This window comes from Procambarus clarkii, chromosome 36, assembly GCF_040958095.1.
Source record: "Procambarus clarkii isolate CNS0578487 chromosome 36, FALCON_Pclarkii_2.0, whole genome shotgun sequence".
Lineage (NCBI taxonomy): Eukaryota > Metazoa > Arthropoda > Malacostraca > Decapoda > Cambaridae > Procambarus > Procambarus clarkii.
In genome coordinates this window covers 13,513,666-13,540,418 of record NC_091185.1, presented here as the reverse complement: position 1 = coordinate 13,540,418, position 26,753 = coordinate 13,513,666, and the positions used below count along the sequence as shown (strand labels likewise).

Below are 26,753 nucleotides of genomic sequence, written 5' to 3'. Positions count from 1 at the left end.
CTAAAAAAGCAGTATGAGGACATGTTTAGCACTCCAATAAACAACATGAAAGTGGAAGATCCAGACAATTTCTTTATGCGGGATATTCAAACCCCTGTAAATATAACTGATATCAACACGAGCGCATTAAATTTTGAAAGAGAAATTGAAAACATGCCCATGCACTCGGCCCCAGGTCCAGACACATGGAATTCAATATTTATAAAGAAATGCAAAGTGCCGGTAGCACAGGCACTCAGCATAGTGTGGAGGAAGAGCTTGGACACGGGGGGAGATACCAGATGCACTTAAAGTAGCAGACATAGCCCCTCTACACAAGGGAGGGAGCAAAGCATTGGCAAAGAATTATTGACCAGTTGCACTAACATCGCACATCATAAAAGTATTTGAGAGAGTGATTAGGAGTCAGGTCACCAATTTCATGGAGATCAATGACCTTCACAACCCAGGCCAACATGGATTTCGAGCGGGAAGATCGTACCTCTCACAGCTACTTGAGCACTACGACAAAGTCACTGAGGCATTAGAAGAAAAACAGAATGCTGATGTGATATACACGGACTTCGCAAAGGTTTCGATAAATGTGACCATGGCGTGATAGCACACAAAATGAAGTCAATGGGAATAACCGGTAAAGTAGGACGCTGGATACTCAGTTTTCTGTCAAACAGGACTCAGCGAGTAACGGTCAACCATATAAAATCTAGTCCAAGTGCAGTTAAAAGCTCTGTACCTCAGGGCACAGTCCTTGCACCGCTGCTTTTCCTTATTCTCATATCAGATATAGACAAAAATACAAGTCACAGCTTCGTATCATCCTTTGCAGATGACACAAAAATCAGTATGAAAATTATTTCGGCTGAAGACACTGAAAAACTTCAATCTGATATTAATAAAGTTTTCGACTGGGCATCAGAAAATAACATGATGTTTAACAGTGATAAATTCCAGGTACTCAGGTACGGTAAAAATGAGGACCTTAAACATAATACAGAGTACAAAACACAATCAAATGTACCCATAGTAGGAAAACAGCATGTAAAGGATTTGGGAATAATAATGTCTGACGACCTAACGTTTAAGGAGCATAACCAAGCAAATATTGCGACAGCCAGAAAAATGATAGGATGGATTACGAGAACTTTCAAATCCAGGGATCCCATCACAATGGTTGTACTCTTCAAGTCACTTGTGTTGTCCCGTCTTGAGTACTGCTCAGTACTCACTTCCCCCTTCAGAGCAGGAGAGATTGCTGAAATAGAGGGAATACAGAGAACATATACGGCACGCATAGACGTAATAAAGCACCTAAATTATTGGGATCGTCTCAAAGCCCTCCAAATGTACTCACTAGAGAGAAGACGAGAGAGATATCAAATAATATACACCTGGAAGATACTGGAGGGCCAAGTACCAAATCTACACAGTAAAATAACAACGTACTGGAGTGAACGATATGGAAGAAAATGCAGAATAGAACCAGTGAAGAGCAGAGGTGCCATAGGCACAATCAGAGAACACTGTATAAACATCAGAGGTCCATGGTTGTTCAACACCCTCCCAGCAAGCATAAGAAATATTGCCGGAACAACCGTGGACATCTTCAAGAGGAAACTAGATTTATTCCTCCAAGGAGTGCCGGACCAACCGGGCTGTGGTGGGTATGTGGGCCTGCGGGCCGCTCCAAGCAACAGCCTAGTGGACCAAACTCTCACAAGTCAAACCTGGCCTCGGGCCGGGCTTGGGGAGTAGAATTCCCAGAACCCCATCAACCAGGTATCAACCAGAGAGAGAGGACAAGAGAGAGAGCAAGAAAGATAGGGAGAGGGCAGGAGAGGGGGGGGAGGGAGGGAGAGAGAGAGAGAGAGAGAGAGAGAGAGAGAGAGAGAGAGAGAGAGAGAGAGAGAGAGAGAGAGAGAGAGAGAGGGAGAGGGAGAGAGGGAGAGAGGGAGAGAGGGAGAGAGGGAGAGAGAGAGGGAGGGAGAGAGAGAGGTAGAGAGGGGGAGGTGGAGACGAGAGAGGGGAAGAGGGAGAGAAAGCAAGAGAGGGAGAGGACAAGAGTGCCCCAATAGTGACAGAGAGAGAGGTAGAGAGAGAGAGAGAGAGAGAGAGAGAGAGAGAGAGAGAGAGAGAGAGAGAGAGAGAGAGAGAGAGAGAGAGAGAGAGAGAGAGAGAGAGAGAGAGAGAGAGGGCGAGAGAGAGGGCGAGAGAGAGGGCGAGAGAGAGGGCGAGAGAGAGAGAGAGAGAGAGAGAGAGAGAGAGAGAGAGAGAGAGAGAGAGAGAGAGAGAGAGAGAGAGAGAGAGAGAGAGAGAGAGAGAGAGAGAGAGAGAGGGCGAGAGAGAGGGCGAGAGAGAGGGCGAGAGAGAGGGCGAGAGAGAGGGCGAGAGAGAGGGCGAGAGAGAGGGCGAGAGAGAGAGAGAGAGAGAGAGAACAGAGAGGGCGAGAGAGAGAGAGAGAGAGAGAGAGAGAGGGAGGGAGGGATGGGGGGGGGGGAGGAGGGAGATTGTATGTCACCCTATCTATGGTGTCCAGTTGACGTGTAGGGGGAAGGGGGGGGCGGTGTTACCCTGGCTTGTTAATCCCTACACACACAGTACAATTCAGGTCCCAAATTGAGCTCACAGTGTGTTACTGCCTCATTCTCTATCAATCTATCAAGATTATTATTCTATTGTCGAATGAAATGCATTATATGTGACTACTATATGCTAGTATATAAGCCTTGCACACCTGTTGAAGACTTCAGAGAGAGGGACACTTACCAGTCACCACCCAACAAGCACAACCAGACAGTTCCAAGGCGGGTCTTCCCACGCTGGCCGTCAGGTCATGTTACTCCACGTGTTTCTCCATACTGTATATGCACCGGTGATGCCACTAGCTCCACTTTGGTTTCTTCGCTCTATCGCTTGCGATATGCTTATGCTACGTTGCACCCTGTTTGCTACACACTGCGAGAGGCCAAATACTATGATCTAGCCTCTATACGCCTTCAATGTCCTGAGTATTTGCCGAATCTCCGCGGACCTCACTAACACGTGTGTCTCTCACCGGCGGCAGCCTACAACTGATATATAAGTTCCTGAGTCTATTGAGCTCAATCATATCTACATTTGAAACTGTGTATAGAGTCAGCCTCTTCCACGTCACTACTTAATGCATTCCATCTGTTAACTACTCTGACACTGAAAAAGTTATTTCTAATTTCTCTGTGGTTCATTTGGGTAATCAACTTCCATCTGTTTTTCCTTGTTCATGTTCTGCCTGTGCTAAAGAGTTTGTCTTTGTCCTCCCTGTCAATTCCACTGAGAATTTTGTAGCTGGTTATCATGTCTCCCCTTACTCTTCTGTCTTCCAGGGATGTGAGTTTCATCTCCTTTAGTCTTTCCTCGTAACTGATACCTCTCAGTTCCGGGACGAGTCTGGTGGCATACCACTGAATCTTCTCTAACTTTGTCTTGTGTTTAACTAGGTATGGACTCCAAGCTGGAGCTGCATATTCCAGGATTGGTTAAACATAAGTGATACAGGGTCCTGAACGATTCCTTACATAAGTTTCTAAAGGCAGTTCTTATGTTGACCAGTCTAGCATATGCCGCTGAGGATATTCTTTTGATGTGGGCCCCTGGGAACAGGTTCGGTGTGATATCAGCCCCCAGATCCTTCTCTCTATTTGTCTCTTGTAGGATAACAGCTCCAAGGTGATACCTTGGTTTCAGCTTTCTGCTCCCTTCGCCTAATTTCATTAATTTGGACTTTCCTGAGTTGAACTTTAGTAGCCATTTTCTAGACCACTCCTCCAGCCTGTCCAGGTCGTCCTATAGTCTCTGTCTATCATCATCAGTCTTGATTCTTCTCAGAATTTTTGCATCATCAGCAAACATTGAGAGGAATGAGTCAATACCCTCTGAAAAATCGATTACATATATTAGAAACAGAATGGGTCCACGTATAGAGCCTTGTTGGACTCTGCTGGTGACATCTCACCACTCTGATGTCTCCCCCATCACAGTTACTCGCAGTCTCCTGTTGCTTAGATACTCCCTTATCCACTGGAGCCCCTTACCTTTTTCTCCTGCCTGTTACTCCAACTTTCGTAAATGCTTTTTATTGGGTACTGTGTGAAAAACCTTCTGGCAGTCCAAGAAAATGGAGTCTGCCTACCCATCTCTTTGTTGTCTAATTTTTGTTGCTTGGTCATTGAAATCTATTATCCCTGTGAGGCATGATTTACCATCTCTGAACCCATGCTGGTGGTGTGTCCAAAGCTATTTTCCTCCAGATGCTCTTCGAGCCTTTTCCTCATGATCTTCTCCACCACCTTGCATGGTATACAAGTTAGGGAAACTGGCCTGTAGTTCAGTGCCTCTTGCTTGTTACCCTTTTTTATATTGGGACTATATTAGCTGTCTTCCACCTTTCCGATAGGTCTCCTGTTTCCAGTGACCTGTTATATACCATAGAGAGTGGCACGCTTAGTGCTTCGGCACTTTCCTTTAGTATCAACGGTGAGATTCTGTCAGGCCCAACAGTCTTTGTCACATTCAGCTACAACATATTCCTTTTGACCTCATCACTGGTGAGGTCAAAATCCTCCAAGGTTACTTTGTTTGCCTCCTCCTCATTTAGTACAGGGTCCTCTCCTTGTTCTTTTATGAAGACCTCCTGGAATCATTTGTTGAGTACTTCACATACCTCCTTGTCATTCTCTGTGTATCTATTCTCGCCTTTTCTCAGATTTATCACTTGCTCCTTCACCGCTGTTTTCCTCCTGATTTGGCTGTGGAGCAGCTTTGGTTGGGTCTTAGCTTTACTCGCAATGTCAATTTCATACTGTCTCTCTGCTTCTCTCCTCTCTGAGGTACTCATTTCTTGCCCTCTGGTATCTCTCCCTGCTCTCTGGCGTGTACTCACCTCTTTGTACTCACCTATTTGTGTCTGCAGGATCGAGCATTGACTCTTGGATCCCACCTTTCGAGCATCGGATGTTTACAGCATTGACTCCGGTCCTATTTCCCTATCATACCTAGTTTTAAAATTATGAATAGTATTTAATTCTAAATCCTGTTCCTTAAGTGCATTCCATTTTTCCACTACTCTCACGCTAAAAGAAACACACACATACACACACGTGTGTGTGTGTGTACTTACCTAATTGTGCTTGCAGGGTTTGAGCTCTGGCTCTTTGTTCCCGCCTCTCAACTGCCAATCAACTAATGTACAGGTTCCTGAGCATACTGGGCTTTATCATATCTACACTTGAAGCTGTGTACGGAGTCAGCCTCAACCACATCACTTCCTAATGCATTCCATTTGTCTACTACGCTGACACTGAAAAAATTCTTTCTAACGTCTCTATGGCTCATTTGAACACTCAGTTTCTACCTGTGTTTACCTATCGCCTATACTGGCGATAAACATAGTAAACCACTATAATGGCCGCAAACACAGTAAATTATTTCAATGGCAATAAACACAGTAAAACACTGTACACATGAATATACTATTCAATACTCCAGCATATATATATAGATCATTTCATCACTATTAGTAATAATGAGTCAATACGGGGCACACAGCCTTATACTAATAAATGGTACATTTATATATATATATATTCTCTGACACAAACTTATAATATTAATGTCACATGAATGTAAATGTCCTCGACACAGCAAACTCTTTGATAAATCACAGGTGCACTCACACACCACATATATATTTCGTGAGAGCTCTCTACAGCATCTCACTGCACGACTGAGCCTTACTATGACATAAACATTGGTGAGCCCTGCTCACGACATAGAAGATACTCTGGCTAAAATAGCTGAATAAAGGGGAATGGGAAGGGAAAACTGAATTACCTACTTCCACCTTAATGATGTGGACTCGCCCTTTGTTGAGAGTTGAATTGAAGTTCCTGGTCCTGGCTCTCGACTCGTTGTAGGGAACTCCCACCCACACACACACACTGATGCTCTCTCCAGGAACCCAATCAACACCCCAAAATCGCGTCTTCACCGTGCTCTATCCTCTGCAGGCCCGTGCTCCTCCACAACTTCTTGAAGGGTTGGAGTCGGTCTCCTGGCCGTCGACTTCTCCTCACAACTACGTCTGAAGTCCTTTCTCTCGGCTGCAGTCGCCCTGATTCCCAGTTAGCTTCATTCTTCTCCTGCCTCTCGGTGGATTGGCCCAGCCGCTACGTCGTCACCTATACTGGTGAAACTGCACAGTCGTCCCGGACGTCACTGCTCAGACTTCACTTCTTGCAACACACCTGTCACTGGAGCACTTGTTGCTCAATACTCGTCAACTCCTTCTTCGGTCCAACACATGGAATACAGGAAGACCTCACAGGGTGCTTGCAGACTACAGGATGACGCGTAAATCCACCGGAACGGGGCAAAACTGTCAGACTGACAGGACCCTGTATCGCACGTCCGACCTCATCTACATATCGTGTCAAACTCCTGGGCGCCACGGCCCGCGCCGTCCGGCCCCCTCTGCACTCGTGACGTCATACTCGCCAGGGGCGTTTCTCATTGGCTCCCTGTGCCACGTCACTGTTCTTGACCAATCTGGTGCCACTGACGTCACAACGTCTTGGCGGGAAAACGTAGGGGCCAGCGCCATCTTGGCGTCCTAAAGTGCCTAAACCACTGGCCAAAGCACTCTTCTTTTGTGAATTTCTCACCAACGCGAGAACACCTAATGCTCCCACATATGTCAAATCGTTCCCTGGAACGCAGAGAACGTTCGGGTAAAGTGGATATGACACTTACAGCTGGCGTGGTAGAAATATAAGGAGGGGAACACCGTCACATAAGTAATGTTGTCCTTATGGCAAGGTCCGAAGGTAATCCTATTTTGTTTCAGACGCCAAATGGTTATTGCTTTGACCACTAAGTGCCAGTCACTTGGAAAACTTTCTAAACTGTACGAGATCAATCACTGTGGGTGCTATATTAGCACTTCACAACAACACTTTCCTTTTCAACACAACACTATTCTCTGTTAAACAGTTCCAGACACGCCATACAAGAACTATCCTGTCCCCACTGGGGCATAGGTGTTGCCACAAGAAATCGCTCTTTCAATTTATCTTATCTACCGCTTATAAGAATTCACTATGAACAATGTCACTGCGCTGTTGTACATTGAGTGAGACTAAAACCATCTTTTTTGTCATCTAAAACCAGAGACTTTTGATCTCTTTAACACTTAAAATATCCCCGGGTCCCGATGTTAAATTCATGACCGCCTACTGACACGTATTCCCCCCTAAGCTCACGACTGACGACTCCGTTAGCTGCTACTGACGACTGTATATGTTAGGTCTGGTGGTGCGTGCTCACCTATTTGTACTTGCGGGGGTTGAGCTCTGGCTCTTTGGTCCTGCCTCTCAACTGTCAATCAACTGGTGTACAGATTCCTGAGCCTTCTGGGCTCTTTCATATCTACATTTGAGAGTGTGTATGGAGTTAGCCTCCACCACATCACTGCCTAATGCATTCCACCTGTTAACTACTCTGACACTGAAAAAGTTCTTTCTAACGTCCCTGTGGCTCATTTGGGAACTCAGTTTCCACCTGTGTCCCCTTGGTCGTGTACCACCCGTGTTAAACAGTTTATCTTTATCTACCCTGTTGATTCCTCTGAGAATTTTGTTGGTAGTTATCATGTCTCCCCTTACTCTTCTGTCTTTCAGTGTCGTGAGGTGCATTTCACGCAGCCTTTCTTCGTAACCCATGTCTCTTAGTCCTGGGACTAGCCTAGTGTTACCTTGAGATGATTTCGGGGCTTTACTGTCCCCTCGGCCCGGTCCTCGATCAGGCCTCCACGTCCAGAAAGCAGCCTGTGACAGCTGACTAACTCCCAGGTACTTATTTACTGCTAGGTAACAGGTGCATCAGGGTGAAAGAAACTCTGCCCATTGTTTATCGCCGGCGCCCGGGATCGAACCCGGGACCACAGGATCAGGCGTCCAGTGTTCTGTCAGCACAGCCACAGGCTCCCACTCTCACCGGCATACCTCTGAACTTTTTCCAGCTTCGCCTTGTGGTTGACAAGGTACGGGCTCCATGCTGGGGCCGCATGTTCCTGTTGATTCCACTGGAGTAGGTAAACCTGGATGGTCCCGGATGGGGAGGGGGTAGGGGGACTGGGTTGTGAGGGGGGGCTGAGCGTAAGAGGAACCTGAGTTGTAAGGGGGCTGGGAGGATCGGGTTTGACGAGGGTGGTGGTGAAGGGAGGGCGTCGAGGGATGGGGAAGAAGGGAGGGCTTGGAGGAGTAGGGGAGAAGGGAGGGCTTGGGGGGTGGGGAAAAGAGGAGGGCTTGGGTAGGTAGGGGAGGAGAGAGGGCTTGGGGTCGGTGGAGGAGAAAGGAGGGCTTAGTGGGTTGAGTGTGTGTGTGTGTGTGTGTGTGTGTGTGTGTGTGTGTGTGTGTGTGTGTGTGTGTGTGTGTGTGTGTGTGTGTGTGTGTGTGTGTGTGTGTGTGTGTGTGTGTGTGTGTGTGTGTGTGTGTGTGTGTGTGTGTGTGTGTACTCACCTAGTTGTGTTTGCGGGGGTTGAGCTCTGGCTCTTTGGTCCGGCCTCTCAACCGTCAATCAACAGGTGTACAGATTCCTGAGCCTATCGGGCTCTATCATATCTACACTTGAAACTTTGTATGGAGTGAGCCTCCACCACATCACCCCCTAATGCATTACATTTGTCAACCACTCTGACACTAAAAAAGTTCTTTCTAATATCTCTGTGGCTCATTTGGGCGCTCAGTTTCCACCTGTGCCCCCTTGTGCGTGTTTCCCCTGTGTTAAATAGCCTGTCTTTATCTACCCTATCAATTCCCTTGAGAATCTTGAATGTAGTGATCATGTCCCCCCTAACTCTTCTGTCTTCCAGCGAAGTGAGGTTCAATTCCCGCAGTCTCTCCTCGTAGCTCATACCTCTCAGCTCGGGTACTAGTCTGGTGGCAAATCTTTGAACCTTTTCCAGTTTAGTCTTATCCTTGACTAGATATGGACTCCATGCTGGGGCTGCATACTCCAGAATTGGCCTGACATATGTGGTATACAAAGTTCTGAATGATTCTTTACACAAATTTCTGAATGCCGTTCGTATGTTGGCCAGCCTGGCATATGCCGCTGATGTTATCCTCTTGATATGTGCTGCAGGAGACAGGTCTGGCGTGATATCAACTCCCAAGTCTTTTTCTTTCTCTGACTCCTGAAGGATTTCCTCTCCCAGATGATACCTTGTATTTGGCCTCCTGCTCCCTACACCTATCTTCATTACATTACATTTGGCTGGGATGAACTCCGACAACCACTTGTTCGACCATTCCTTCAGTTTGTCTTGGTCTTCTTGAAGCCTCAAACAGTCCTCTTCTGTCTTAATCCTTCTCATAATTTTGGCATCATCCGCAAACATTGAGAGAAATGAGTCTATACCCTCCGGGAGATCATTTACATATATCAGAAACAAGATAGGACTAAGTACAGAGCCCTGTGGGACTCCACTGGTGACGTCACGCCAATCAGAGGTATCACTGCTCACCGTAACTCTCTGCTTCCTATTGCTTAGGTACTCCCTTATCCACTGGAGCACCTTACCAGCTACACCTGCCTGTCTCTCCAGCTTATGTACCAGCCTTTTATGCGGTACTGTGTCAAAGGCTTTCCGACAATCCAAGAAAATTGTGTGTGTGTGTGTGTGTGTGTGTGTGTGTGTGTGTGTGTGTGTGTGTGTGTGTGTGTGTGTGTGTGTGTGTGTGTGTGTGTGTGTGTGTGTGTGTGTACTCACCTAATTGTACTCGCCTAATTGTGCTTGCAGGGGTTGAGCTCTGGCTCTTTGGTCCCGCCTCTCAACCGTCAATCAACAGGTGTACAGGTTCCTGAGCCTATTGGGCTCTATCATATCTACACTTAAACTGAGTATGGAGTCAGCCTCCACCACATCACTTCCTAAGGAAGTGATGTGGATGATCACTTCCTGTGTGTGTTTTCGTGTGTGTTTGTGTATTCACCTAGTTGTGCTTGCGGAGGTTTAGCTCTGCTCTTTCGGCCTGCCTCTCAACTGTCAATAAACTGTTTCTACCAGTACTACTATTTTTTTCCCGAACCCCACACACACACATACACACACACACACACACACAGAAAGCAGCCCGTGACAGCTGACTAACTCCCAGGTACCTATTTACTGCTAGATAACAAGGGCATAGGGTGAAAGAAACTCTGCCAATCGTTTCTCGCCGGCGCCCGGGATCGAACCCGGGACCACAGGTTCACGTGTAAAGCGTGCTGTCTGCTCGGCAGGCCAGGAGCCGGCCGGGTGCCGGCCGGGTGTGTGTGTGTGTGTGTGCGTGTGTGTGTGTGTGTGTGTGTGTGTGTGTGTGTGTGTGTGTGTGTGTGTGTGTGTGTGTGTGTGTGTGTGTGTGTTTGTTTGTGTGTGTGTGTGTGTGTGTGTGTGTGTGTGTGTGTGTGAGTGTGTGTGAGTATGTGTGTGTGTGTGTGTGTGTGTGTGTGTGTGTATGTGTGTGTGTGTGTGTGTATGTGTGTGTGTGTGTGTGTGTGTGTGTGTGTGTGTGTGTGTGTGTGTGTGTGTGTGTGTGTGTTGTTGGATATTTCCAACATCACATACAGCATTGTTGTATTCTCATTACTTATTACTAACCATACTTAATATTGTAGTAAGTAAAATTAACAACTCGTAGAATTCTCCTGTACTAATAATTCATCTGTGCATTAGGCAAGAATTCTCACGTCACCTGACGCCAGTATTGCGTCAGATTTCTTTACAGTAAAACACATTATATTCAATTTGTGTGAGAATTAAATACGATTCTCCATAATTAAAGCATTCTGTATGACAACTGATTGCAGACGAATTGTTCTCTAACTAAAAGCCGAATAGAGCGTTAGAATTATACCGTCTACCTCGCGATAGTGTTAACGTCATCAATGAATGCCATGGGGAGACATTAATTCTTCTCCCTTATATATTTACTATTCTTAAATAGTTAAATAATAATATTTCGTTCCTCTAAATAATAAAACCGTCCAGTCTTTAGAGTTTCAAGCGCGAATGCGAGAAATATTAATGTTCAAGACAATAATTTGTGTCATGAACGTCGACTCGGCGTGGGTTGGGGGACGCCATCCTCAGTCGGTACGCGGACACGTGCAGAGCCGGAAGGAGGCAGAACTGTACTTACCGTACTCAAAAACGACGCCATTGCCCAGCAAATCGGGCAGGTGTTATTCATCCGCAGATGAAAGCCGCCACTGTGAGGCGTGAACGACCTTGCAGATAATATCTTCAACTAGTGCTGGTGTTAAAAGAGGGACCCTAGACTTGGTTCCTGACGACACGTGATCAGCCAGCTTGAAACGCATCAATCCAGGATAGGTTCACCGGAGCCTGGGATGCGAAATTACGGCAATCTTAATACTTATACAGTGCCCACAGCTAAGTACCCTTTATTTGATGCATCATTTACAGGTTTAATAATAGCGGGGTGATTGCGCGTCACGCGGCGAGATAACACCTAATAACAGGTGATTAGAATTCCATCTGTAGATATCAATAATCTTGAATATGAATTGAGTAGTTAAATCAATTGCTACTGGTAGTTATTTATCTTGCAGCTCGAGAGACGAATTCCTCACGCTGTCTTCTCCATGTTAACCGAGCCATTCGTCAGTGTACCAGACTTGGAGATTAAGAGGACTTCCAGGGTTATCTAAAGGAACCTACTACAAGCTAAGGCTTATTTCTTTTTTCCATATTCTAGCAATTTGATACATTCAGAATGTTTCATGTTATAAAAATGTATGTTTCATGTTATAAAAATATGTGTGGGGCTTCTATGGGGTACTGGTACTATTAAGGGGTAAGGGTAGTTAGAAGACAAGAGTATCAAATATGAGAGAGCTAAAAGGCCCGGCCCCCAAAATAAACTATCCACAGTAGTAATAACTTGCTACTAGACCATATATGTTAGTCTAAGGGTTGATCAATGCGATCCCACACTGGAAGAAGAGATACTCTAATTCATGTACTTATTTATTAACCCCTTAACAACCCCCCATATACACTCACACCAATAACAATAATAATAATAACTTTACCACACTATCTTACGTTAAAAGCCTTGGTCCACGTAGGCAGGATACAAGGTTTACACTAATAACAAGCTAGGGTAAAGTACTACTGGATAAGCACTGAAGCTGGATGCAGCTTAGGGTAGTGAGACCATGTGGTACCCTAATACAAAACACAACACTTAGGGGTACCCAAAACACTGGCAAATACTAACCCCAGGTCTCACCAATATTTACTACCAGAGTAGGCACACTTAACACCATATAATACTTAACTTAAGGGTACAGGAACTTAGGGTAAGGGAAATAAGTAAGAGGAGAAGGGAGAAGAGTAGGGGTGCAGCCACAGAGTAGGTCTTGTCCGCACGAACACCAGCCAGAGAAGAGAGAGCTCCTCGCGACCAGCTGGCCTCCCTCATGTCGTGGTGCCGGAAGGAGCCTAATTGATCGTGCAGCTAAGCACATTAAAGATCTTCCCCTATGCAACGTATTGTTACTCTATGAATGATTAGAAAGTATTAGTAAGCAAAGTTGGTGCCTATGTTATTATTTAATAATCAACCCCCAGCTCAGTCTTTAAATGCTCTTTGAGAAACAATAATAGTCTTACGTCAGGCAGGGAAGATACAAACAATTGCCGTTCAAGATGCACTTAACTGTACTACTAGAAAGTTTAATAGCTCAATTTTGACCTCTGGTTTCTACTGGAGAACCCAGCGTCGTAACACTCCTCCCCCCTTCGGAGAAAAAAAAATGTGACTACTAGAATAGTAGTCATATTTTTTTGTAAGAGTATACAGAGAATAAAAAGAAAAAAACATATGACAAAAACAAAAAATCAATCAAAAACAATTTCTCTGCAAAAAAAATAATACAAAGGAGTTCTCTGAAAGAAAAAAAAACATACACAAAAAAATAAAAGAACAGGGAAGTAAATAAATTGGACACGGAATATTTAATGTCACGGGAGAACCTAAAAAAAAAAATTAACTAAAGCATGACAGTTGGTAAATGGCTTTCTGTGGCTCAGATGAATGTTATTCAGGCAACCGGGACAGAGCGTCGGCTATCACATTGAGTCTGCCCGGTAGGTGGGTAATGGAAAGATTGAAGTCCTGTAGGTACAACGCCCACCTGAGGATGCGTTTATTCTTACCCTTCATCTGAGTCAGGAAGACTAGTGGATTATGGTCCGTGTACACTTCCACTATATTACCTGTGAGGTAAACTTCGAACTTTTTACATGTTAACACTAGCGCCAACGCCTCTTTTTCTACCACTGAATAATTGCGTTGTGCCTTGTCGAATTTCACAGAGTAATAATATACTGGGTGTTCCACCTGATCATCCCCAGTTTGCAACAACACTGCACCAGCACCCGAGTCAGACGCGTCAACATGAATTTTAAACGGTCGGTCGAACCTTGGACTAGCAAGCACTGGGGCGGAAGCTAAGATCAATTTCAAATTTTTAAATGCCTCTGCACAGTCTGATGACCACTTAAATTTAACGGCTTTCCGCAACAAGTCTGTGAGAGGAGTGGCAACACTGGAAAAGTTCTGACAAAAACGTCGATAGTACGCACACATACCGATAAATCTTTGAACGTCCTTTTTAGACTTTAGTACTGGATACTCCAGAATAGCACTGATTTTATCTTGCCGAGGTAACACTTTTCCTTGGCCCACTTCATAACCGAGGTACGTCACTGTGCCTTGGCCAAAATGACACTTTTTAGCATTTAAGGTAAGATTTGCCCTTTTCAAGATGGCAAACAACTGGCGTAACCTAGCTATGTGGTCAGCCCAATTACTGTCAAACAGCACGATATCATCTAAATACGCCCGACAATTTGGCACCTTAGCGAGTAGAGAGTTCATGAGTCTCTGGAACGTGGCTGGAGCATTACGCAAGCCGAACGGTAACACTTGATACTCAAAAACACCCTCGGGTGTCACAAACACCGTTAGCTGTTTAGCACGTTCAGTGAGTGGGATTTGATAATACCCCCTCGAGAGGTCGAATTTCGAAACGTACTTGGCATTTCCCAACTCGTCGATGCAGTCCTCGAGGAGGGGCAGCGGATAGGCATCCACAATGGTCACCTTGTTGAGCTGCCGATAGTCGGTGCATAATCGCCAGGAGCCGTCTGATTTGGGGACCAAAAGGCAGGGCGAGCACCAAGAGCCCTGGCTCGGCCAGATGAGGCCGTGCTGGAGCAAGAAGTCGACCTCCTTCCGTACGATGGCCTTCTTTTCTGGACTCATCCGATAGGGTTGAAGGCGAATGGGAGTGTAGTCCGTCAACTCGACATCATGGCAAATGGCATCAGTCTGGGTCGGGACCTCCCCGAACAGACTGGAGAATTCATCATCCAACGACTGCACCTCTTCACGTTGGGCCATCTGCAAATGGGACAGTCCCTCCACAGCATTCACAGAACTAGAATTATTGAAACTGAGATTAGTTGGGTCCCCAGAACAATCATCCCCTCTCTCACTGGAAATGGAAACATTGGTTAGTGCAATGGGCCTGGGGCCCTGTAACTTCTTCAGTCGATTTACATGTATGAGCATTACCTGGTTACGTTTGTCAGAGTGCCTCACTTTGTACGTGAGGTCCCCAGTCTTTTCTGTCACAATGTAGGGGCCTTCGTACTTGTGGGACATAGTGTTCCCTAGTCGAGGCTTTAATACCAGGACAGGGTCGCCAGGCTGAAATACCCATAACTTAGATTTAGCATCATTACGTTCTTTCATCTTTTCTTGGGCCTTGCCAAGATACTTTAATGCAGCCGCCTTGCAGTCCTTGAGTCTCTGGTGGTGTTGCGCAAAGAAAGCCGAACCTTCGGTTAACGTTACGTTCCCTAACAGATTCTCCTGTAACATTTGCAAGGGTCCACGAACTTTATGGCCAAAGACTAACTCAAAAGGAGAACAGCCCAGTGAACTTTGTAATCCCTCTCTAGCCGCAAACAAAACATACGGTAAATTCTCATCCCAGAAGGGGTGGGAACTCTCGCACGATGTCTTCAACATCTGCTTCAGAGTTAGATGGAAACGTTCAATTACCCCCTGACTCTGTGGATGGTATGGGCTGGAAACCTTATGAGTTATTCCATGTTCCTTACAAAATTGCTCAAAAACATCAGACTTAAAATTAGTACCATTGTCAGTTTGCACGACCCGAGGCAGTCCAAAAGTGGAAAAAAATTGCAACATACGAGCAACAACAGTTTTTGCTCGGATGTTCCTTACAGCAAAAGCCTCTGGGTAACGAGTAGTGATACACATCATTGTGATTAGGTTAATATTACCAGACTTAGTTCTAGGCAATGGTCCAACACAGTCCATTACCACATGAGAAAATGGTTCCTCTGGCACGACAATAGGCCTTAGAGGAGCTTTAGGTGGAGTCTGGTTTGGTTTCCCAACCAGTTGACAAACAATACACGCATTACAAAATTTTGCCACATCGCTTTTCAGCTTGGGCCAGAAAAAATACTTTAAAATTTTGTGATACGTAATATTAATACCTTGATGTCCCCCCATAGGATCATCATGAGCAGCTGCCAAAACTCTTTCTCTATAGCAGGTCGGCAACATAACCTGGTGGACTACCTCCCACTCATTTGACAAGGGAGCACTCTGTGGTCTCCATTTTCTCATCAAAATCCGATCATTGTAGTAGTACCCAGTTGCTGCGTCTACAATTTCCTCCATAGAGACAGCTGTCTCATGACAATCTGCAAGAGTGGGGTCAGCTTTCTGTAACTCACTCAAGGAGGCATCTAGGCCTTGGTCAGATGCCATTGGCCGAGGCTCAACAGTGTTCTCCTCCACCTCCCCACTACTCTCTGTAGATGGCGGTGGCAGGCTCTCCACAATGTCCTCGGCCACGTCATCGAGTCGGGCCATGAATGTGTCCGCGAGGTCCACTTGGTTTTCACCACTCGGAAAGCTCCTCGTGACCTCGGGATTTACCACCTTGGCAAGCACAGGGCTGCCCTTACATTTAAGTCCCATAGACCTGGTCACCGCGCACGCAGGGTACACAACATTATCCTCTGCGGCGGGTGGATCCAGGCAAACCTTAGGGGTAGGCAACATAATAGGCAGTCTGGAGTCCCCTACCTTATCCCCTGCTAAATCATTACCAACTATTACATCAACATTAGGGAAAGGTAGGTATGAAGTGACTCCGACTGTACAAACACCCTTGTGGAAATCAGATTCCAGGGTAACCTTATGGAGGGGTACTGCTCGAGTATCACTAGTGACACCCTCGACCAGTACCACCTCTCCAGTGTCGAAAGTGTTGGCACCTTGCAACGCACTCTCTAAAATTAAAGTCTGGATGGCACCGGTGTCTCGGAAGATCACCACGTCCTTCCAGGAAGAACCCTCAGACAAAAGTAGTCTCCCTTTCGATAAGAATGGGGTAAGCAAGTCCAACCACTGTGGGTTGGAGGTCTTACTCCCTAACCCTTCCGAAGGCCTCAAGCCCTGTGTCACAACTAGAGCATTGGGTCTTTTTTCTGGGTACAGTTGCCAACAACGGCTAATATTGTGGTTTGAACGATTACAGTGACCACAAAAACGTCGGGGAGAAGAGACATTACTAACAGAATTACCCTTCGGTTCACCTTTAGGTGCCGTTGGGCTAGACACTTTAACAGGGTTAGTTATGTTTGAAACAGAAGGTGCATTAGGTAAAGGGTTAGAATGAGCTGGTCTGGACTGGCTGTGGGTATAACTTTTGCTACTCTGTGGGGTATAATTATTTTTATTGGGCCTTTTGCCCGCCAATTGGTAGTTTTCTGCCAACTTGGCCAAATCCCTTATTTTAGAATTTACCTCTACCCTTCCTCTAATGTAATTTGAAACATTCTCTGGCATAATATCTATAAAATGCTCCATTAAAATTAAGTTCCTGAGAGCCTCGTATGTTTCGGCTTTCGCCGAGCGAATCCATCTATCAAACAATCGAATTTGATCATTCACAAATTCAGTGAGCGGTTGGTTGTGAGTAGGCCTAAGGTTACAATAAACTTGGAGGTGAGCTTCAGGAGTAATTTCATATGCCCGCAAAATACATTCCCTGACTTTATCATATTCGAAACACTCGTCGTCAGGCATGTTTATGAAAATATCTTGTGCTTTACCCCTAAGTCTTCCCTGTAGGATTTTCACCCACTCTTCCTTTGGCCAGTTCATGGACATGGCCAATCTCTGAAAATGGTTGAAAAACCTTTCAGGGTCTGACTCGGAAAATTCAGGCAAATTATGCTTTTTCTCATAATGCCTGGGGTTTGAATCCCCGGCAGGTGGAGGTCCAGTGGCATTCGCTCTAATTCTAGCCTCCTCGGTTTTGAGTTTTTGCTCCTCTAATTTTATTTTTGCTAACTCTAAAGCTAATTCTCTATCCCTATGAGTTGCACTTTCTGCTTGGCTAGGCTGGCATAAAGGTGTATCACTTGCCAATAGTTCTTCATCAATACAATGTTGTAATATTTCATTCACCAAAGTCCACTTTTTATCTGCGACATTTAATTCTAGGTCAAATTCCTTGCCTAACAATACTAAATTAGACTTGGTAAGTTTCTTTATCTCTACTGCTGAAGGCTCCCTTGCCAGTCTTTGCATTTCAGAAGACATCACTAATAATTTTAGCTCCCAGCCAAAGAAAAAATTAAAAAATAAAAATTGGAAAAAAAAACAAAAATTTGCACGGCCCCTAACACAAGGCCACACTAACCTTAATCGTGAAGGGATCCAGCTGGGTGTCCAGTCAGTGCAAGAATGTCCTTTGCTAGATGAGCTGGACCCTAGGCTAGCACACAACCGTTCTGCGGAAAACAAAAAATTGTAATTTTGGCACTCAAGAATCTAATTTTTTACACTTATAATGTTCCTCCCGGACTGGCCAACCACTTGTTATAAAAATATGTGTGGGGCTTCTATGGGGTACTGGTACTATTAAGGGGTAAGGGTAGTTAGAAGACAAGAGTATCAAATATGAGAGAGCTAAAAGGCCCGGCCCCCAAAATAAACTATCCACAGTAGTAATAACTTGCTACTAGACCATATATGTTAGTCTAAGGGTTGATCAATGCGCTCCCACACTGGAAGAAGAGATACTCTAATTCATGTACTTATTTATTAACCCCTTAACAACCCCCCATATACACTCACACCAATAACAATAATAATAATAACTTTACCACACTATCTTACGTTAAAAGCCTTGGTCCACGTAGGCAGGATACAAGGTTTACACTAATAACAAGCTAGGGTAAAGTACTACTGGATAAGCACTGAAGCTGGATGCAGCTTAGGGTAGTGAGACCATGTGGTACCCTAATACAAAACACAACACTTAGGGGTACCCAAAACACTGGCAAATACTAACCCCAGGTCTCACCAATATTTACTACCAGAGTAGGCACACTTAACACCATATAATACTTAACTTAAGGGTACAGGAACTTAGGGTAAGGGAAATAAGTAAGAGGAGAAGGGAGAAGAGTAGGGGTGCAGCCACAGAGTAGGTCTTGTCCGCACGAACACCAGCCAGAGAAGAGAGAGCTCCTCGCGACCAGCTGGCCTCCCTCATGTCGTGGTGCCGGAAGGAGCCTAATTGATCGTGCAGCTAAGCACATTAAAGATCTTCCCCTATGCAACGTATTGTTACTCTATGAATGATTAGAAAGTATTAGTAAGCAAAGTTGGTGCCTATGTTATTATTTAATAATCAACCCCCAGCTCAGTCTTTAAATGCTCTTTGAGAAACAATAATAGTCTTACGTCTGGCAGGGAAGATACAAACAATTGCCGTTCAAGATGCACTTAACTGTACTACTAGAAAGTTTAATAGCTCAATTTTGACCTCTGGTTTCTACTGGAGAACCCAGGGTCGTAACAAGTGGGCATGTTATAAAAATGTATGTTTCATGTTATAAAAATATGTGTGGGGCTTCTATGGGGTACTGGTACTATTAAGGGGTAAGGGTAGTTAGAAGACAAGAGTATCAAATATGAGAGAGCTAAAAGGCCCGGCCCCCAAAATAAACTATCCACAGTAGTAATAACTTGCTACTAGACCATATATGTTAGTCTAAGGGTTGATCAATGCGATCCCACACTGGAAGAAGAGATACTCTAATTCATGTACTTATTTATTAACCCCTTAACAACCCCCCATATACACTCACACCAATAACAATAATAATAATAACTTTACCACACTATCTTACGTTAAAAGCCTTGGTCCACGTAGGCAGGATACAAGGTTTACACTAATAACAAGCTAGGGTAAAGTACTACTGGATAAGCACTGAAGCTGGATGCAGCTTAGGGTAGTGAGACCATGTGGTACCCTAATACAAAACACAACACTTAGGGGTACCCAAAACACTGGCAAATACTAACCCCAGGTCTCACCAATATTTACTACCAGAGTAGGCACACTTAACACCATATAATACTTAACTTAAGGGTACAGGAACTTAGGGTAAGGGAAATAAGTAAGAGGAGAAGGGAGAAGAGTAGGGGTGCAGCCACAGAGTAGGTCTTGTCCGCACGAACACCAGCCAGAGAAGAGAGAGCTCCTCGCGACCAGCTGGCCTCCCTCATGTCGTGGTGCCGGAAGGAGCCTAATTGATCGTGCAGCTAAGCACATTAAAGATCTTCCCCTATGCAACGTATTGTTACTCTATGAATGATTAGAAAGTATTAGTAAGCAAAGTTGGTGCCTATGTTATTATTTAATAATCAACCCCCAGCTCAGTCTTTAAATGCTCTTTGAGAAACAATAATAGTCTTACGTCTGGCAGGGAAGATACAAACAATTGCCGTTCAAGATGCACTTATCTACTAGAAAGTTTAATAGCTCAATTTTGACCTCTGGTTTCTACTGGAGAACCCAGCGTCGTAACACTCCTCCCCCCTGCGGAGAAAAAAAAATGTGACTACTAGAATAGTAGTCATATTTTTTTGTAAGAGTATACAGAGAATAAAAAGAAAAAACATATGACAAAAACAAAAAATCAATCAAAAACAATTTCTCTGCAAAAAAAATAATACAAAGGAGTTCTCTGAAAGAAAAAAAAACATACACAAAAAAATAAAAGAACAGGGAAGTAAATAAATTGGACACGGAATATTTAATGTCACGGGAGAACCTAAAAAAAAAAATTAACTAAAGCATGACAGTTGGTAAATGGCTTTCTGTGGCTCAGATGAATGTTATTCAGGCAACCGGGACAGAGCGTCGGCTATCACATTGAGTCTGCCCGGTAGGTGGGTAATGGAAAGATTGAAGTCCTGTAGGTACAACGCCCACCTGAGGATGCGTTTATTCTTACCCTTCATCTGAGTCAGGAAGACTAGTGGATTATGGTCCGTGTACACTTCCACTATATTACCTGTGAGGTAAACTTCGAACTTTTTACATGTTAACACTAGCGCCAACGCCTCTTTTTCTACCACTGAATAATTGCGTTGCGCCTTGTCGAATTTCACAGAGTAATAATATACTGGGTGTTCCACCTGATCATCCCCAGTTTGCAACAACACTGCACCAGCACCCGAGTCAGACGCGTCAACATGAATTTTAAACGGTCGGTCGAACCTTGGACTAGCAAGCACTGGGGCGGAAGCTAAGATCAATTTCAAATTTTTAAATGCCTCTGCACAGTCTGATGACCACTTAAATTTAACGGCTTTCCGCAACAAGTCTGTGAGAGGAGTGGCAACACTGGAAAAGTTCTGACAAAAACGTCGATAGTACGCACACATACCGATAAATCTTTGAACGTCCTTTTTAGACTTTAGTACTGGATACTCCAGAATAGCACTGATTTTATCTTGCCGAGGTAACACTTTTCCTTGGCCCACTTCATAACCGAGGTACGTCACTGTGCCTTGGCCAAAATGACACTTTTTAGCATTTAAGGTAAGATTTGCCCTTTTCAAGATGGCAAACAACTGGCGTAACCTAGCTATGTGGTCAGCCCAATTACTGTCAAACAGCACGATATCATCTAAATACGCCCGACAATTTGGCACCTTAGCGAGTAGAGAGTTCATGAGTCTCTGGAACGTGGCTGGAGCATTACGCAAGCCGAACGGTAACACTTGATACTCAAAAACACCCTCGGGTGTCACAAACACCGTTAGCTGTTTAGCACGTTCAGTGAGTGGGATTTGATAATACCCCCTCGAGAGGTCGAATTTCGAAACGTACTTGGCATTTCCCAACTCGTCGATGCAGTCCTCGAGGAGGGGCAGCGGATAGGCATCCACAATGGTCACCTTGTTGAGCTGCCGATAGTCGGTGCATAATCGCCAGGAGCCGTCTGATTTGGGGACCAAAAGGCAGGGCGAGCACCAAGAGCCCTGGCTCGGCCAGATGAGGCCGTGCTGGAGCAAGAAGTCGACCTCCTTCCGTACGATGGCCTTCTTTTCTGGACTCATCCGATAGGGTTGAAGGCGAATGGGAGTGTAGTCCGTCAACTCGACATCATGGCAAATGGCATCAGTCTGGGTCGGGACCTCCCCGAGCAGACTGGAGAATTCATCAACCAACGACTGCACCTCTTCACGTTGGGCCATCTGCAAATGGGACAGTCCCTCCACAGCATTCACAGAACTAGAATTATTGAAACTGAGATTAGTTGGGTCCCCAGAACAATCATCCCCTCTCTCACTGGAAATGGAAACATTGGTTAGTGCAATGGGCCTGGGGCCCTGGAACTTCTTCAGTCGATTTACATGTATGAGCATTACCTGGTTACGTTTGTCAGAGTGCCTCACTTTGTACGTGAGGTCCCCAGTCTTTTCTGTCACAATGTAGGGGCCTTCGTACTTGTGGGACATAGTGTTCCCTAGTCGAGGCTTTAATACCAGGACAGGGTCGCCAGGCTGAAATACCCATAACTTAGATTTAGCATCATTACGTTCTTTCATCTTTTCTTGGGCCTTGCCAAGATACTTTAATGCAGCCGCCTTGCAGTCCTTGAGTCTCTGGTGGTGTTGCGCAAAGAAAGCCGAACCTTCGGTTAACGTTACGTTCCCTAACAGATTCTCCTGTAACATTTGCAAGGGTCCACGAACTTTATGGCCAAAGACTAACTCAAAAGGAGAACAGCCCAGTGAACTTTGTAATCCCTCTCTAGCCGCAAACAAAACATACGGTAAATTCTCATCCCAGAAGGGGTGGGAACTCTCGCACGATGTCTTCAACATCTGCTTCAGAGTTAGATGGAAACGTTCAATTACCCCCTGACTCTGTGGATGGTATGGGCTGGAAACCTTATGAGTTATTCCATGTGCCTTACAAAATTGCTCAAAAACATCAGACTTAAAATTAGTACCATTGTCAGTTTGCACGACCCGAGGCAGTCCAAAAGTGGAAAAAAATTGCAACATACGAGCAACAACAGTTTTTGCTCGGATGTTCCTTACAGCAAAAGCCTCTGGGTAACGAGTAGTGATACACATCATTGTGATTAGGTTAATATTACCAGACTTAGTTCTAGGCAATGGTCCAACACAGTCCATTACCACATGAGAAAATGGTTCCTCTGGCACGACAATAGGCCTTAGAGGAGCTTTAGGTGGAGTCTGGTTTGGTTTCCCAACCAGTTGACAAACAATACACGCATTACAAAATTTTGCCACATCGCTTTTCAGCTTGGGCCAGAAAAAATACTTTAAAATTTTGTGATACGTAATATTAATACCTTGATGTCCCCCCATAGGATCATCATGAGCAGCTGCCAAAACTCTTTCTCTATAGCAGGTCGGCAACATAACCTGGTGGACTACCTCCCACTCATTTGACAAGGGAGCACTCTGTGGTCTCCATTTTCTCATCAAAATCCGATCATTGTAGTAGTACCCAGTTGCTGCGTCTACAATTTCCTCCATAGAGACAGCTGTCTCATGACAATCTGCAAGAGTGGGGTCAGCTTTCTGTAACTCACTCAAGGAGGCATCTAGGCCTTGGTCAGATGCCATTGGCCGAGGCTCAACAGTGTTCTCCTCCACCTCCCCACTACTCTCTGTAGATGGCGGTGGCAGGCTCTCCACAATGTCCTCGGCCACGTCATCGAGTCGGGCCATGAATGTGTCCGCGAGGTCCACTTGGTTTTCACCACTCGGAAAGCTCCTCATGACCTCGGGATTTACCACCTTGGCAAGCACAGGGCTGCCCTTACATTTAAGTCCCATAGACCTGGTCACCGCGCACGCAGGGTACACAACATTATCCTCTGCGGCGGGTGGATCCAGGCAAACCTTAGGGGTAGGCAACATAATAGGCAGTCTGGAGTCCCCTACCTTATCCCCTGCTAAATCATTACCAACTATTACATCAACATTAGGGAAAGGTAGGTATGAAGTGACTCCGACTGTACAAACACCCTTGTGGAAATCAGATTCCAGGGTAACCTTATGGAGGGGTACTGCTCGAGTATCACTAGTGACACCCTCGACCAGTACCACCTCTCCAGTGTCGAGAGTGTTGGCACCTTGCAACGCACTCTCTAAAATTAAAGTCTGGATGGCACCGGTGTCTCGGAAGATCACCACGTCCTTCCAGGAAGAACCCTCAGACAAAAGTAGCCTCCCTTTCGATAAGAATGGGGTAAGCAAGTCCAACCACTGTGGGTTGGAGGTCTTACTCCCTAACCCTTCCGAAGGCCTCAAGCCCTGTGTCACAACTAGAGCATTGGGTCTTTTTTCTGGGTACAGTTGCCAACAACGGCTAATATTGTGGTTTGAACGATTACAGTGACCACAAAAACGTCGGGGAGAAGAGACATTACTAACAGAATTACCCTTCGGTTCACCTTTAGGTGCCGTTGGGCTAGACACTTTAACAGGGTTAGTTATGTTTGAAACAGAAGGTGCATTAGGTAAAGGGTTAGAATGAGCTGGTCTGGACTGGCTGTGGGTATAACTTTTGCTACTCTGTGGGGTATAATTATTTTTATTGGGCCTTTTGCCCGCCAATTGGTAGTTTTCTGCCAACTTGGCCAAATCCCTTATTTTAGAATTTACCTCTACCCTTCCTCTAATGTAATTTGAAACATTCTCTGGCATAATATCTATAAAATGCTCCATTAAAATTAAGTTCCTGAGAGCCTCGTATGTTTCGGCTTTCGCCGAGCGAATCCATCTATCAAACAATCGAATTTGATCATTCACAAATTCAGTGAGCGGTTGGTTGTGAGTAGGCCTAAGGTTACAATAAACTTGGAGGTGAGCTTCAGGAGTAATTTCATATGCCCGCAAAATACATTCCCTGACTTTATCATATTCGAAACACTCGTCGTCAGGCATGTTTATGAAAATATCTTGTGCTTTACCCCTAAGTCTTCCCTGTAGGATTTTCACCCACTCTTCCTTTGGCCAGTTCATGGACATGGCCAATCTCTGAAAATGGTTGAAAAACCTTTCAGGGTCTGACTCGGAAAATTCAGGCAAATTATGCTTTTTCTCATAATGCCTGGGGTTTGAATCCCCGGCAGGTGGAGGTCCAGTGGCATTCGCTCTAATTCTAGCCTCCTCGGTTTTGAGTTTTTGCTCCTCTAATTTTATTTTTGCTAACTCTAAAGCTAATTCTCTATCCCTATGAGTTGCACTTTCTGCTTGGCTAGGCTGGCATAAAGGTGTATCACTTGCCAATAGTTCTTCATCAATACAATGTTGTAATATTTCATTCACCAAAGTCCACTTTTTATCTGCGACATTTAATTCTAGGTCAAATTCCTTGCCTAACAATACTAAATTAGACTTGGTAAGTTTCTTTATCTCTACTGCTGAAGGCTCCCTTGCCAGTCTTTGCATTTCAGAAGACATCACTAATAATTTTAGCTCCCAGCCAAAGAAAAAATTAAAAAATAAAAATTGGAAAAAAAAACAAAAATTTGCACGGCCCCTAACACAAGGCCACACTAACCTTAATCGTGAAGGGATCCAGCTGGGTGTCCAGTCAGTGCAAGAATGTCCTTTGCTAGATGAGCTGGACCCTAGGCTAGCACACAACCGTTCTGCGGAAAACAAAAAATTGTAATTTTGGCACTCAAGAATCTAATTTTTTACACTTATAATGTTCCTCCCGGACTGGCCAACCACTTGTTATAAAAATATGTGTGGGGCTTCTATGGGGTACTGGTACTATTAAGGGGTAAGGGTAGTTAGAAGACAAGAGTATCAAATATGAGAGAGCTAAAAGGCCCGGCCCCCAAAATAAACTATCCACAGTAGTAATAACTTGCTACTAGACCATATATGTTTGTCTAAGGGTTGATCAATGCGCTCCCACACTGGAAGAAGAGATACTCTAATTCATGTACTTATTTATTAACCCCTTAACAACCCCCCATATACACTCACACCAATAACAATAATAATAATAACTTTACCACACTATCTTACGTTAAAAGCCTTGGTCCACGTAGGCAGGATACAAGGTTTACACTAATAACAAGCTAGGGTAAAGTACTACTGGATAAGCACTGAAGCTGGATGCAGCTTAGGGTAGTGAGACCATGTGGTACCCTAATACAAAACACAACACTTAGGGGTACCCAAAACACTGGCAAATACTAACCCCAGGTCTCACCAATATTTACTACCAGAGTAGGCACACTTAACACCATATAATACTTAACTTAAGGGTACAGGAACTTAGGGTAAGGGAAATAAGTAAGAGGAGAAGGGAGAAGAGTAGGGGTGCAGCCACAGAGTAGGTCTTGTCCGCACGAACACCAGCCAGAGAAGAGAGAGCTCCTCGCGACCAGCTGGCCTCCCTCATGTCGTGGTGCCGGAAGGAGCCTAATTGATCGTGCAGCTAAGCACATTAAAGATCTTCCCCTATGCAACGTATTGTTACTCTATGAATGATTAGAAAGTATTAGTAAGCAAAGTTGGTGCCTATGTTATTATTTAATAATCAACCCCCAGCTCAGTCTTTAAATGCTCTTTGAGAAACAATAATAGTCTTACGTCTGGCAGGGAAGATACAAACAATTGCCGTTCAAGATGCACTTAACTGTACTACTAGAAAGTTTAATAGCTCAATTTTGACCTCTGGTTTCTACTGGAGAACCCAGGGTCGTAACAAGTGCCCACAGCTAAGTATTTGATGCATCATTTACAGGTTTAATAATAGCGGGGTGATTGCGCGTCACGCGGCGAGATAACACCTAATAACAGGTGATTAGAATTCCATCTGTAGATATCAATAATCTTGAATATGAATTGAGTAGTTAAATCAATTGCTACTGGTAGTTATTTATCTTGCAGCTCGAGAGACGAATTCCTCACGCTGTCTTCTCCATGTTAACCGTGCCATTCGTCAGTGTACCAGACTTGGAGATTAAGAGGACTTCCAGGGTTATCTAAAGGAACCTACTACAAGCTAAGGCTTATTTCTTTTTTCCATATTCTAGCAATTTGATACATTCAGAATGTTTCAACATAATGTGTGATTTACTGTAACTCATTGCTATGTTCATATTCATGTTCTTCTTTATATGAATAATATTATATTCAGCATCATTTATAGGATTAGGTTATTATTAATTGAATTAGTGAACGAACCACACTGATTCCTGGACGTACTGACCTCCAGTAATA

At 44.7% G+C, this 26,753-nt stretch overlaps 1 protein-coding gene across 1 annotated transcript in view; it reads left to right on the top strand.

The window, feature by feature from the left end:
- The window catches only part of LOC138371653 (probable glutamate receptor), a 334,999-nt gene that overhangs the window by 103,660 nt on the left and 204,586 nt on the right, over positions 1–26,753 (top strand). The gene's annotated exons all lie outside the window — the stretch shown is intronic.